Source organism: Leopardus geoffroyi, chromosome A1 (assembly GCF_018350155.1).
Source record: "Leopardus geoffroyi isolate Oge1 chromosome A1, O.geoffroyi_Oge1_pat1.0, whole genome shotgun sequence".
Lineage (NCBI taxonomy): Eukaryota > Metazoa > Chordata > Mammalia > Carnivora > Felidae > Leopardus > Leopardus geoffroyi.
In genome coordinates, this window is record NC_059326.1 from 32,043,773 (window position 1) to 32,059,979 (window position 16,207).

Here is a 16,207-nt window from a genome sequence, read left to right on the forward strand (position 1 = left end):
ATAATTTACAAGCCTATGCTGCTTATTCCTGCTGGCATCAGCCACTCATTGTCATTTTAGCTCCATCAATTGTGCTAAGGCTTAAGAGTTAGCAAACTCTCCCTTTGGTTTAAAAAGAGAGAGAGAGAGAGAGAGAGAGAGAGAGAGAGAGAGAAAGGAGTGGCCAAATGGAAGTAGAAAAGAATTAATTAAAAGCTTTGAACCTCTCCTCATGCTCTCTGTATTTGTAGTGTATTCAAAGTTAGATTTTACTACTAAATAGAAAATAGAATAAATATACCGAGCAAGTAACCTTTTAAAGTAACCCTTTAAAGCATTGACAACAATAATCTTTGGTTGACTTGCTATTTGTTAGGTACAGTGTTAATTCTTTGACATACAATTTCTCATTTAATTGGATCAGATTAAGGGAAATTATATCTTTACAATGTCATATATTTATGTATGTAATGGAATGCAAAAAATATATCAAAGCAACTACTAAAACCTGCATTCATATGGTTTATTAATATAATTTAATATTAGTTTATATGTAAAAATAAATATATAATAGTTTGAGGGCTCCTGGGTGGCTCAGCCGGTTAAGCATCTGACTTTGGCTCAGGTCATGATCTTATGGCTCATGGGTTCGAGCCCTATGTAGAGCTTTCTGCTGTCAGCACAGAGTCCACTTTGGATCCTCTGTCTTTCTCTCTGCCCCTCCCCTGTATTTTTCTCTCTCTCAAAATGTAAATAAACATTGAAAAAAATGTATATATATAATAGTTTATGTGTATGATATTATACATATAATTGTTATATATGTCCTGTATATGTAATGTTATTATCTCTATTTAAGGGAATTTAAAGGCATTCAGGTAAAGAACCAGAAATAGAGTATGCCTGACTTTTAAGTTTCCATTTATTTTTTTAAGTCTGAATTTATAAACACTACAATATATATAATCCATAAAAAATCTATTGAGTACCTACTGTGCTTAAAAATATCCCCAAACATTGTGGAAAATATAAAAAATGATTAGGTAAAAATACAGTAATAAAAATCTTGCCAAATACATGTGGAAATTAAATCACCACATATTAACTTTAGTGACTTCAGCGTCTGTCACACAAACAAATGGAAACCTTCTTATCTTTGCCTACCAAATCCAGTTCATAGTGCCCTCTTTGAAGCCCACAGTGCTTTTTCCAAGAAATTTCTTAATGCTGTCTGGCCTCTGTTCCCTTAATATTAAAAAATATTACAAGGTTTAACACTCCGTGATACTTTCGCTATGTGTTTCCTTAACTTTATCTCTACATGATTATGAGATTCTGGAGAACAGGGTACTGAGGTTTTCTATACATTTCCATATGTGTATTATTATGTGCAAACCCTGAGATAATATTAATAAAATATTTAGAAATAAATGGGAATGTAATTATCATTATACTGTGCTTTCTGTAGGAATGGTAGAAATATTACAAAGGAAAGGAGATCAATCAATCTGGTGTAATCAAAGTAAACTTTAAGAAATAACTGAAACAATGATACAATTGGAGAATCATTGAACTGTAGATAAATAAAAAAAAAAAATCCCAGAAAATAGAAGAACATCTAGACTAAGAAAGTAACTGCCATAAGAATATATTTTCCATAAAATATAGAGGATTGAAGTTTTTCCGAAGAAGACACTTTGTACAGAAAACTTGGGTAAATAATAATCAAATTATGAGGGTCAGAAAATGAAGGATCTACAAAGCAAAGCTATCAAGATAGTTTAATCAATTTCTAGTAGGTGATCAAAGTCACTAAAGAAACTACTTGATCATAAGTGTCAAATGCCAAAAGTAGGAGCTGAAGAAAATTATTTATGACAGATTAAAAAATTTAAATTAGTAAGATCAGTCTGAGGGAGTTCAATTGTTTAAGCTTGAATTGGGGAGAATCTCCACTTGGAGAATAACAATGGCCATGAAGACCAAATTGGATCATATTAAGGACAATTGTAAAACATATTTCAAGACCATAAATTAAATAATTCATGACAGTTTGGATTAGGAAATGTGGGAAAGGGATGAATCAAATTACAGTCTATAAGGTAGGTAACTGAGGGAATGATGATGATAATGGTCCAGAAATATAGATATTAATATTTAAAGTCTATGTTTTAATATGTCAAATTAAAAATTTTTACCATTTTAATTGAAGCACTACAGACATATAGAAGAGTGCACAGATCATAAGTATACAGTTGAATGGGCAGAGTAAACACATTTGTGCAAACATGACTGTGGTCAAGTAACATAGCATTATATATTCCCAATTTACTGTTCATCTTTATTACTGTTGTGGGGATTTTACACAATTTTTTCTGTGAATATTCTTGCCTAATTCTGTAGGTGCAGTTGTATACCCATTTAGGAAGTTGCTACTCATTGGGTCCATGCATGTTTAAATTTAATAGATAAAGTCAAGTAGTATTCCAAAGTCTTATGACAGTTTGTATTCATAATCTGTACCATATGAGATTCCACTTTCCTTTTGAAATGCCTTTTCTTTCCTAAATATTTTTTTCTGAGACAGTTATATCATCAGTATTTTTGAGAGATGCAGAAGCTATATTATTGTAGGTATAAGAATAAATTAGTCCACGATTAACAGCACATAATGAACTTAGTCTATTTCTTATAGTTAATATTAAATAATATATAAAAGAATACTATATATTAAAGGATGCGATACACTTGAAATTTAAGACTTTACAGTTGAATAATATCTTAGCACTCAGTGAAAACTTTCTTTCTACCACTGAGCCTTTTAAAGCATTAAAAAACAGCTGTCCAGCAGTTCAAAGTATTACAGGAGGTTGTAAAGAGCTTTGGATCACCACTGCAGCCATTCATACATGAAATTTGAGAAGGCTTTTGTGGGCTGGATGTAGTAGGTAATTAATTTGGGAAAATTCCAGAGGTTAAGACCAGATGAGCTATTTCACTTCATCTGGACCTGCTGCTACTGATAAATGGTTGAGGAGTTTTTGTTTATGGAAGGAAACTTCCATAAGAGTTCTGCTTCTGCAAGAGGAAAACTAAAAGACATCATGCAACATGGGTTAAATCTCACACCGCAAATAGCATCGTTGCCATTTTTGCAATGTGGATTCTTCTAAATGAGAACTTTTCCACATAAAGTGTGGAGGTGATGGCTCAGAGAATAAGAAATTGGTTATCACAATAACAGTAGCAGAATTTTTTTGTAAAATTAAAAATATTTTAATGTTTACTTGTTTTTGAAGGAGTCGGGGGGGGGGAGGGAGAGACAGAAAGAGAAAGAGAGGCAGAGAGAGAGGTCGACATAGAATCCTACGTGGGCTACAGGCTGTGAGCTGTCAACACAGAGCCCAACACAGGGCTTAAACTCACAAACTGCAAGATCATGGCCTGAGCCTAAGTCAGATGCTTAACCAGCTGAGCCACTTAGGGGGCCTGGTTATCACAGAACTTTAATGAGACTTGATAGGGGTAAGTAAACCGTGTACAATGTATCAGTAAGTTCACTAAAGTAGTAATTAAACTGAAAACTAAGTCAATAATTATTGTTACTTAGTGGGAAAAAGGCATTGGCTTCAAAATTCCAATAATTTAATGTCTGCACTGGTGAGTTACTAACAAAAATATTGTTAACTTCTACAGAAGACATGCTTTTAGTAAAAATATAATCGGTAAATCTCTATAAGATGTATAATGACATTATTGTAAAATTTAGCTTAATAGATAATTATGATATATCTGTGATTTTGTCATAATAATTTTATTAGAAATATACTGCAAGTTCGAATGTCACCTATTCTAAGAAATTTGTTTAGAAACTGCAATTAAATAATTCAGAAATAATTAATTCAGAAGACAACCCATTAAATTATAACCCTCCCCACAGGTTAAGTTGGTGCCAAATGTATTGTTTAATTTATCATTCTTAGTATTTTTAGACAGCCTCAAGGCAGAGAATGAAGTAATAATAAATAGGGAATAGTGGATAATTAGAGAAGGAAATGTGGAACAAAATTACTAAGGGCTTTAGGTGAAGTTCATTATTACTATTTAATAGTGCCCAAGAGCATTCGATCAAATTATGGATCAAGTTTAAAAGTGGGCTGAATGAAATCCTTGTGGAGGAGAGTTTTCTTACTTTTTTTTTTTTCCTCAGGATTCAGCTCAGTATTAAAAATATATATTCAAAATATCCCTTACAACTCATATTTTGACCAAGCCTTATGGAAAATCACATTGGGGGGGATTGTGGATGTAGATGTGAGGGTTAAGTCACATATATTGGGATAAGGGAGATTACAAAAATATAAAATAAAGACAAGGTGAGGGAAAATGTATAATCAAACAGCATGAGCTTGTTTGTCAATAAGCTGTGTGCCACACAGACTGAGACCATCACATGATTAAGCAGTAAGGCACTTCAGGGATAACGGGTTAAGTGACATATTGTAAATCTAGCCCTCAGGTCATTTAGTGCATGGGGAAATCTCACCTTTCTAACTCCTTTCTTGTGGATCACCCTAGAGCGTCATATTTTCATTATTAAACTTTTAAAGGCATAATGCATATTTACTTGTTTTTATAATTGTTTCATTTCATTACTGAAGTCATAGTTGTGCAACCTATGAATGCTACCCTGCTCATGTGGTATAGAGTTATTCCTACCAGTTTCTTAATTAAAGCCAGGTTTTTTTTAGGCAAGGAGTAAGAGATGTGCAATTTCTGTTCATTCTGTATAGAACTAGGGTATGGAAATTTGTGGTCAGTGGAAACAAAGTGTGTTAGGTTTGTTTATCAACTGCATGCTGGAAGCTAAGTGATGTGCTTTGAAATTCTATTGGGACTAATAATAATGATATTAATATTAACAATAGGATGTACTTCATGAATTCTAAGAAATCTATGTCTTATTTATGTATAAGTTGACCTCACTTGTGATTTTATCATGATACTAAGTAGCAGAGACTAATTCCCAAATGTCAATATATTTTGCCTATAAAAGACATATATAGCCCTATTTCATGTTCTCTATACTAATGATAGCTAGATAGCTACACTGTTGAATACATTCAAAAAATCCTTGTGAAAATGATTTCATAGTTGTTGTCTAACCTATGGGGTGAAATATATTTTTGTTACTTATTTACAACATCAGCATTTTGAAGCATGAACACTCAAAATTAAAAAAGAAGTAGTTCACAATGGCATTTAATGAGTAGAAAATCTCAAGGTTAAATTGCCCAATTTTATGAATCACTAATTCATTGATAATCAGTCTTATCTCAATGTGATTCAGTCCCCAGTTCCAAAATATTCACTTTGGACCAGGCATTCTGCTAAGACCTGGGGATATGTATATTAATCTTAGAACTCCCAAGAGTCCAAAATAAAGAGAAAAGGTAGATACATATTCATCCATTTATGAATTGGATGTGCTGTGAAGGGTACCCACAAAGGAGGTCATGAAAGAGCAAAGAGGAAGAAGTCTTTATTGGAGAGGTATCATTTGAGTTAGACTTTGAAGCATTTGGTTTAGATATTTTCTCATTGACATAGGAGCACAGAGATTTCAAGAAACAGTATTAGAAAATACTCAACTCGGGGCGCCTGGGTGGCGCAGTCGGTTAAGCGTCCGACTTCAGCCAGGTCACGATCTCGCGGTCCGCGAGTTTGAGCCCCGCGTCAGGCTCTGGGCTGATGGCTCAGAGCCTGGAGCCTGTTTCCGATTCTGTGTCTCCCTCTCTCTCTGCCCCTCCCCCGTTCATGTTCTGTCTCTCTCTGTCCCAAAAATAAATAAACGTTGAAAAAAAAAATTTAAAAAAAAAAAAAAAAGAAAATACTCAACTCATTTGTGGCAATGGTGAGTAGTCCAGTTTCTGAAGCATAGGATATAGATTAAGTAGATGGTGAAACTGAGAATGGAAAGGTAATTTGGATCCTTTTATGAAGATCTGTAGGGTCAGTGCTAAAATTGCCAAAAAGTGCCCCTTCCTAATGGGAATTTATGGATGATTTTGAGTAAAGAATGGCATGACTTACTTCTCTTTTTGGAAGATCACTTTGATTTATGAAAACATTGATGGTGATTAAAAAGGGGAGGCTTTAAAGATTTACAGTACGGGGTGCCTAGGTGACTCAGTCTGTTAAGCATCCGACTTCGGCTCAAGTCATGATATCACTGTCCATGAGTTCGAGCCCCGCGTCGGCCTGTGTGCTGACAGCTCAGAGCCTGGAGCCTGCTTCAGATTCTGTGTCTCCCTCTCTCTCTGCCCCTCCCCTGTTCATGCTCTGTCTCGCTCTGTCTCAAAAATGAATAAACATTAAAAAATAATTTAAAAATCGCTTCTCGGCCTTTTGGCTAAGATCAAGTGTAAAAAATAATTTAAAAATATTTACAATATGAATAGAAACTTGATCATACTGGATTAGAAAAATTTGAGCCCAGTGAATAGCATTGTTGGGAGGGAAATAAGAATCATTGAAGAGAGATCTGACAGGTGTTTATTACATTTTTTCAAGACAGAGATGATGACAGTTTGAAGTAAATTAATCAAATCTCTATACATGGATTTCAGGGGTAGTGAGACAGGTAACCACAAGAAAAGAAAATTTAGGTTTGTTTTGGAGGATCTGAATGGACTGGGACACAATTATTGGACACAATATGAAACGGATAATTAAAATATGAACAATTTTGGAGGGGATGAAGATGGTTAAGTTTAAAAATCATAAATCTGAGGTACTTGTTAGTTATCTAGATAAAGATGACAAATAGAAGCTTATTTGATTTTGGGTCTGAAGGAGCTTATGAAACATCATGTCTGGATAAAATATCTTAACAACTATGGTGTGTGTGTGTGTGTGTGTGTGTGTGTGTGTGAAGTGCATTTAAGATTAAGATTATAAGACTAGATGAGTTTAGGGTGTATAGAAGAAAAAAAGATCTGAGAGCCAGATCTGAGGACCTCAGATTTTAGATTTTGAAGGTTGGGTAAAGGAGGACATATAAGTAAAAGAAACTGAGATATGTTGATGAGGTATAGAGGCTAAGGAAAGAAAGTATATCATGAAGGAGAGAATTGTCAAATTCTTCAAATGCTAAGAGTTTGGATAACACATTTTAGCAACATGAAGATAATTGTAAACTTTAAAAAGGGTTCAGTACACTTTTGGTAATGAAAGCCAATTGGAATATGTTACTAGCAAAATGAGGAAGTGGAAATAGCAAATGCAGATAACATTTTCCAGATGTTTGGATAAGATGAGGAATAGAAAAATAGATTAGACTGTTGGGACTTTTAATGTCAACCCATAATGTGCTTCCCACACAAATTCAAAATTAATTTAGAGGTAGACACAGTAACCAAATAAATGGAATACTAATTACTATGAAATGTTTTATTATTGGTAAATTTTAGGTGGGAAGATATGGCTAAAGTATGCTTCCAAGCTTCCAAGTGGACTTGCTAACATGCTCTGCCCCACCTCAACCTCTCAAAAGGTTATACTTTGAAACAGAGCTCCTAAGAGCAAGTTTCAATTTCCTCTATAGACACCCTTACCTCAAACTGTTGCTTGGTCCCTGTAGGGGGTTGGACAGCCCATGTTCTCATAGCCAGTAATAGATTAGCTTTATCCAATCAGGAAACCAGAGCAAAGACAAGCTACCAGAAAAATTACTCACATCCAGATATGCCCCATCCGCACTCAACATTGAATATTTTTACCTGCTGTTACCAATTTTGCTCAGCCATGGCTTAGTTATCCCCTTTGGAAGAAAAGAACAGAAGCCTATCCTGATTATCCTACTCTTAGCTCCTTCAGCTGCTTTCAAGATACTACTTACTGCTTAAAATTGCTTCTTAGTTAATTACCCTGGTTCCCAAATAGGACAGTGTAGAATCTTTCCCTGGAAAGCAAATAATATATTAAATTAATTCTAATCCCACTATGTATCCAAGGCAGAATATTCACTTTCTGTTTTATCATCCATTCATCCAGTGTATCTCCAACCATGCTTTTCCAATTTGTCCAGTTGTCTTCAATGAAATTAAGTGATATTAGCTATGCAATGCCAGTGATATAATAGTATCCTTTGTTTGAGCAGAGCCTTTATTACCCTAAGGGAGGGAAAATATATTTCTCCGTCCTCCTGTACTACTGTCTTCCCTTCATTCTCTTAACACTCCTTAATTTGCCAGCCCAATCAATCTAAGACCAATAGGGACAAGTTATAGTGCCATAAGGTCAGGTTTATAAACCTATCTCAATGAGAAAAACTGTACACTGATGGAACCATGCAATTTTTCCACAAAGAAAAAAGAGAAGGTTACTATAAGATTTGGGATACGTGGCATTTAGGTGAAATCTAAATGAAGTATTGTTTCGATAGGCTAAAAACAAAGCTGGGCTTTGTGTAAAGGGGTCAACATGAGATCTGGTTTGAAAAGTGGACCCAGGATTCTGTTTCTATGGAAACTACAAAGTGAATTTAAATGTGGAATGTTGTGTCCAGAAAACCATTATCTATATCTCTGCACCTGGATTAAAAATTGAGGCTGCTCCTCTGTATCAAAATGACTTAGATACCCAAGCAAGAATAGCATAGGTTTTGTTTTGTTTTGTTTTGTTTTGTTTTGTTTTGTTTTGTTTTCTTAGTGACATGCTTTCAAACCACATTTCTGCTGGCATAATTTTCAGGGCACAAAGTTGCTCAGTGATTAAGAAATCAGTAGTCACTAAAGAAGGTGGTTGTTATGACACTTCACAGCTGCAGCATATCCTCAGAGACAGATTGTTTCATGTTAACTTTGAGCTGGCCTTGTCTGTTATCCCAGTGCAATGAATGAGACAGCCAATTTAAAATTTCTAAGTGTTAATTTCTATTATTACTGATTTTTAAAATATCAGGATCTCTTATTTTTTTTGCCATTTTCTTAGTCTGCAATGGTCTTGCCTCACATACTCACACACCCTCACTTTTTTCAAAGTGCAGTTTTCTTAGTCTGCAATGGTCTTGCCTCACATACGTCACACACCCTCACTTTTTTCAAAGTGCAGTTTTCTCATCCTATCTAAAATTTCAGCTTTTTCCCCTAAAACTTATTATCTACTTCTCTGCATTATTTTCCTCTTGGCCCTTATCACTATGTTTACTTAGTATAGGAAGCAGCCTCTAAAATGGTCCCCAAATGTTCCCCATCTCCTAGTATTCATGCCCCTGTGCAATTTCCTCTTCTTTAAATGTGGGTAAGACTCATTGACACATTTCTAACAAGGACAATATGACCTAATGGCAGATTGCCACTTCTGAGATTAGGTTTCAAAAAAACAAAAAAAAATGATGGCTTCCAACTCTCTCTTTGGGGAAAAGAAGCTGTTACTATTTAATAAGTAACCCTATGGTCAGGATCATATGGCAAAGAATGATGTCTCCAAACAACAGCCAATAGACATGTGAGGGAGCCTGTTAGTGAAGCTTCTGACTACAGCTCTGCATGAAATGTTGACAGCAGCCTATGAGAGACCCTGAACTAGAAGCACCCTAAGGAGCTGCACCTGGGTTTGGGACCCTCAGAAACTGTGAGATAATACGTGTTTTAAGTTGTTTACTCTTTGACATAATTGATTATGCAGTAGTACTAGATAACTGTCACTTTTATTTAGCTTGACTACCATTTACCAACTAGAATATTAACCCATGTACGCAGTGATTTGGGTTTTGTTTTGCTTTTCCATTGTTTTCCTGTTGCTTAGAACTGGGAATAGCACTATAATTTCATATTAATATACAATCATAAGGTGTCCAGAATTTGGCACTCTGATAAGGAAGTAGAATATGCAGTCTTAATACATCTAGCTCATCATGTAATATATGGGTCCCTTGTCTGATCACAAAAGGGGTTTTATCCAAAGAAAATCCACTTAACAAAAGGCACAAAGAAAAGAGTAGCCTGGAAATTAGCAAGTCCTTTGACATACATGACCCACATTACACATGGCTGATAATGTGTTGCCTTTCATACAAATGAAGAAATAAACACAATAAGAGTTTATCAGCAGTACCTCAATCTTTTCTTCATTCTTGGAGGTTATTTGAAGAAATAAAACTTAAACAGATGTTGTAGTACCAGTTTGTTGATAAAAATAGCAATTTAATAATTGTATTCCTGATGAACCACAGACTGCCTCCATTGGTTACTGAATTCTTGCTTAGCTATATCTACCAATTACCAAGCAAAGTGTTGTGTACTATAAAAAAATAGAATTTATTTTGAAGATTATAATAAATTTCCCCATTTCTCTTTTGGTCACTCCACTTGTCTCAGTGATCACATTTCTGTATGTGTGTGGGGTAGTTTCTAGGACCATCACTCTCTTGAATTAGCCCATTTTACTATCCCTGTCCCAAAATATGCTGTTTTTAAAACTTTAGCCTCATTATAAATCTTAATAATTTGGGGCACAACTTATCACCCTTTATTCTTTACATAAGGAATTTATATATTCTTTGGTATAGGTTCATTGGAAAGGGCTTATTGACCCCTACTCACAAAATTGTGAATTTCATTGAGATTAATCTACAGTTCAAGATGGAAGGAAAAAAGTCTTTACAATAGAGTTTATCCTTACATAAATTTCTTTCACATCTTTAGTTCTAGACACTGTATTTTTGTTTTTATTACTGGTATCACTTTTTAAAAATATATTTTTCATTCTATATTGGTAATGAATAAAACTGTAAATGACAGTAATGTCTTACATGAAGAGAAATCTTTGAGTTTGGTGTAACTAAACTCATCAAATTTGCCTCGTCATTTGTTCTGTAAAAGTTTAATACAAGAAGTTTCTTTTCTGCCTTTAGGACACAATGAAGTTTTCTTTAATTTTCCTTTATTAGCTTTACAATTTAACCTTCAAAATTAAATATTTAATCCATCTAGTTTCCATCCTTGAATGTCGTGTTTGATTAAGTTTCTTGTTCTCTGTATAGAGAGCTAGGGTTCCTGCTGCAATCTACTAAAACTCTCCATCTTTCCCCAGTGATTTATGCTAATGCTTTATTGTATGTGAAATGGCCAAATAGAAATGGTCTGTTTCTACCTCTATTTTCTTTTAATTGGCTTATCTGTGTGTGTTCTTATAAATGCAAAAATTTTAAACTGTAGCATATTATAGTATATTTTATTTTTATCTTTTTAAAAACTTGTTTAGGCTCTTTGTGCACTCTTGTAAGTCTCTATACATTTTAGAGCATTTTAGGTTTCTCGAAAAGAAGAAAAGCCCTAGAATTGGGAATGCATAGAATTTACATGATTTAAAGATATAGGACAGATGTCTCATAGAAGAAATAGATTATTATCTAGAACATATAAATAACTTCCTCAAATTAACAACAAAAATACCAAAACTATAATAGGAAGTGGATAAAGAATATATATTTAGGCAATTTACAGAATAGGAAACCGAAAAAGTCAATAAGCATTTGAAGGCATGTGTTAAAATCATTGGCATTAAACAACGTTGGTTAAAGCAACACTGGGATATCATTTTCTACCTCAATTACTTTCACATAAGAACACTTTGTAATCCCAAGTGTTGATGGGGATGTTGTGTGAAACTGTAAAATCCCTCTGGTTATGGGAATATCTTTGGGACTCTCTCAGAAATCTAAATACAATGTTTTATGCTCAGCACGAAATAAGGGGCTCAGTATATTGTGTTTACTGCCTTAGACAATCAAGCTCAAGAAAAATTCCATCATATAAGAATGTGTCAGCTTGAACAATAACACACCATTATCTTACCTTGCTCAATAAAAGGAATAAGAAATAAAGATATCTTGGATATCCTAAAACCTATATTAAGATAATTGCTGGTACATATCTCACACAGATAAAAAGGTCATACATACATTAATTTTTATAGACATAAACAATTTGGGGCAACTTCATAATGCCTGAATAGTAACAATGAGATCTGTTGCAGTGGTTTCTATAACCATTAAGATAAGCAACACCAAGAAAAATACAGATTTATGGGGTGCCTGGGTGGCTCAGTTGGTTGAGCGTCCAACTTCGGCTCAGGGCATGATCTCACTGTTCATGAGTCCAAGCCCCACCTCAGACTCTGTGCTGACAGCTCAGAGCCTGGAGCCTGCTTTGGGTTCTGTGTCTCCCTCTCTCTCTGCCCCTGCCCCGCTTATGCTCTGTCTCTCTCACTCTCGAAAATAAACATTACCAAAAAAAAGAAAGAAAAAAAGAGAATAATACAGATTTAAATCTCCTAACTATGGTACATTTTTTTTCTTTTCTTGCCTTTGATTTTTCCCTTTGATAATTATTTATTATCTTTACACATGTAAATGTCATTTGAATTTTCTACCTCATCAAAACTAAGTTTACATCTGTGGTACATTATTTCTGTGTGTGCAGCATCAAAACGTTACATTCGTTTATCTTAAGGTACCAAAAAAAGTCTTTCTTCAACACAGTGGACATTCATGTCATTAGTGTACAAGAGGCAGCAACGAAATGAATATGGAATCAAAGTACACATCAGAGTGATCCAGATGACAGAAAAAAATGGACATGGCAAGAGGACGACAGCTCAAACAGAGTTTAAAGCATCTTGTAAAAATCAAAGCAGTAATGAATTTCACTCGACACAACCAGCCCCTGTTATCAGGAGATGAATGGAAATCTCTGTTTTTCTTTCAGGGGTTAGAGTAGAAAATGAAAATGACAAGAAACCAGTGAAAGTTAGGAAGTTTAGGGGAAAAGTGCTACTCTGAAGACAGTTTCTTATTATGAATTCCATTTTATTTCAATGAATTCTTTTGAAAATTTTTTAATGTTTATTTATTTTTGAGAGAGACAGAGACAGAGCATGACTGGGGAAGGAGCAGAGAGCGAGGGAGATTCAGAATCTGAAGCCGGCTCCAGGCTCCTAGCTTGTCAGCCCAGAACCTGGTGCGGGGCTCGAACCCACAAACCGCGAGATCATGACCTGAGCCAAAATCTGACGCTTGACCTATTGAGCTACCCAGGTGCACCTATTTCAATGAATTCTTTATGTGTTCAGTGAAGGGTTTAATCTCTCCAAATTCTATCCATTTGTCCTAACTACCAAACACCCAAAATAATAACTATTTCCCCTACTTTACAGAATGATTTCTAAGATACTATTTCAGTTATTTCACAGGGTAACCGAAGAGTTAAGTCGGGTATATATTGTCAGCAAACCAGCATTGTATTTTAAAAAGTCAAGTTAGAAAGATCTTCTAAATAAAGAACAGAAAGGTGTGAACTAAAACCTAGTTTTTCTTACTCCAAATGCTGTATTGCTACCATGACTACATTCTGCTATTATAAAAATGTAGTAGTTCTACGTAATTCAGCATGTATAAAATGAACTTTACTTAGGTTTGCATATTTAGGTAAGAGAGAAGTGAGTGATTATCACTCTAAATATGGCACCTTCTGACAGTCATGCTGATGTTCTATGAAGCAGTTCGAAAGACAGTCCTGTGTGTTTAATAAACATAGTTTTGGCTTTAGGATAGTTTTAGAATCATCTTACTATTTGTGAGAAAAAAATTAAAATATGTTAACATGCCCAACTTCCTTTTTTTTAAATACAGAATTATAATATATTTTGGCTCTTGAGCCTAATGAGTAAGAAAAATAAAGTTGGTTGGGGGTGCATTTCTAGCAAAATGGCAAAAGATTCAGATACAAATTTCAAGTGTACCAGCAGATTAAACTGCAAAACAGTTTGCATATAGACAAGAAATTTGAGCAATAACCCTGTGAGATTTCAGGAAAAAAAAAGAAACTGGAAAAAAATACCACTGGCCAAAAAAAAAAAAAAAAAAAAAAAAAAAAAAAAAAAAAAAAAGGAATTGCTAGAAGAAGAGAAGCAATACAGGCAAAAAAAGGAAAGAAAGTAAATGAACTGTCAGCATGGGAACAAAGTTGATGACCAATGTCTGGATCATCCAGTGAGGACTCATGGTAAACAATTAAAGAAGTTCAGTACCTAATTCTGGGCAAGATCTAATCTACCATAGGAACTTATTTTTCCCACTTATCTTTCCTCCATAACTCTATCCTAATATCTACAGACTATGATGTTTCTCTTTTTATTAACTCCCCACTCCCCATGTCCTACCATGACTTTCAATACAGATGAGTTATTTACTTTTCAGTGTATTCCATGTGTGAATCACTCTCGTGTTTGTTGTTCAGCTTTAAATTAAGAAAGAATGATTACAATGTTACATTTTTATTTTAATTAATTTTTAATTTTCTTTTGTAAAAAAGTAAGGAGAATGGGGAACAAAGATTTAATATAATTGAACCTCTACAAACTATATTTTGCTCTAGTAAGTTTATTTGCCTATATTTATATATATATGTCATTTTCACAGTTTTTAAGTGTAAATTCCATACCATTAATTACACTCATAATGTTGTCCAATCATCACCACTATTTCCAAAAGTTATTACTATAACAAAAACTCTGAACCTAATAAACAATAAGTGATATGGAATACTTCATAAATTCACATGTTATTCTTTCACAGAGGCCAAGCTAATCTTCTCTCTGTTGTTCTGATTTCTGTGTATGTGCTGCTGAAGCAAGTTCTTGAGTCATTTTTCTCCAAGTAGTTTCTATGTTAGAGCTTCAGGAAGCCCACCAAATAGAATGATTGCATCCTTTTGGAAATTAGTAGTAAGAAGAATTTAGTTGTTGAGCCACCTGTGGCTTGGCCTTGCTTCATGCTGAATTCTGAATTGCCAAAATTCTTCACTCATTTTTATATTTCTAGGATTACATAGCAAAAGCCTAAGATTTGAAAGTGATGCAAAGCACAAACTTAGAATTATACTTCCTCAGTCAACTGGGGTTTGGTGCTTTGATTGATGTCGTCATTGTCGTGGATGTGAGTTTATGTCTTCATCGTTTTTTTCACTAAGAATAATGAAGAAATAGAATATGCTGACTTTAGAGAGTTTTGTTTTTTGGGGTTTTTTTTTGTTTTGTTTTTTGATTTTTTTTTTTACTTCAACTAGTATATGAAGTAGTACTGGTAAAGTAGGAATTTGAGAATGTCTACAAGGAAGTTTCAAAAATAAAGACATTTCTGTCTCAAAATTAAAAACCAGATATAATGGTAATAACAATACAAATACAAACATATAGGGGCACCTGGGTGGCTCAGTTGGTTTTGCGTCCGACTTCAGCTCTGGTCAAGATCTCACGGTTCATGGATTCCAGCCACATGTCAGGATTTGTGCTGACAGCTCAGAGCCTGGAGCCTGCTTCCGATTCTTTGTCTCCCTCTCTCTCTGCCCCTCGCCTGCTTGTGCTCTTAACACTTAAAATTAAAAGAAAAACCAAATACAAACATATAAAGAGAAAATGGCTATTAAATTCAGTCTATATATTTCTAATAAAAATGCCTTAGCCAGCTACCCCATGGATGATTCTTTGACTCTTTTATGAAGCAGCTCCATATCAAATAAGAAAAATAAGTTTGAAATACATAGACTAGATTATATGAAATGACTTAAAGCATAACTGTATTGATAGAAAAATATTTCTAAGTAAATTAACCTGTAGATAACTGTAAGTACACTTTTATAACTTCTAAGCAAAATACATCACAACAGTCTTACTTAAAAATCCCTCTGAAAAATATCCTTGATTATTCTGGTTGTATTTATGTTAACCCAACACTACAAATTTTCTGAATATAAAATGTTGATATAAATTAATTAGGTATATTTTGTTATTTGAACCACAGAGGAAGATAGCTGCAGCACTGGACTATAAAAGGACTTACTTTATTTAATGACTTTTCCCCTTTTATCCACATAAACCATTCCATTCTCTTTCATTACTTTAGGCAGTTATGATTGAATTTTATATATTTTTATTTATATATATATTCCTAAATAAGTCATTGCTTGAATATTTATGTATCATTTTCCTTCCTTTTTCACTCAGCTTAGTTCCTTAAAGTTGACATACATTAATATGTGTATATGGATGTATGTAATATAATTTATCTCTCCATTTCTCAAGGGATAAGTACCTAAACTGCTTTTAAATCTTGGAAAATGTATACACACACATATGCACACAAGCATACACACACATATGCACA

The 16,207-nt window shown here is 34.1% G+C and overlaps 1 non-coding gene and 1 pseudogene across 1 annotated transcript; one reads left to right on the forward strand and one right to left on the reverse strand.

The window, feature by feature from the left end:
* The first annotated feature begins 6,371 nt into the window (after positions 1–6,371).
* On the forward strand, positions 6,372–6,434 carry LOC123582372 (annotated as a pseudogene).
* An 8,141-nt stretch (positions 6,435–14,575) lies between these two features.
* Positions 14,576–14,678, reverse strand: LOC123581922. Its single transcript, XR_006704088.1, has one exon. It is a non-coding gene; the product is annotated as a U6 spliceosomal RNA (small nuclear RNA).
* Between the last annotated feature and the right edge of the window lie 1,529 nt (positions 14,679–16,207).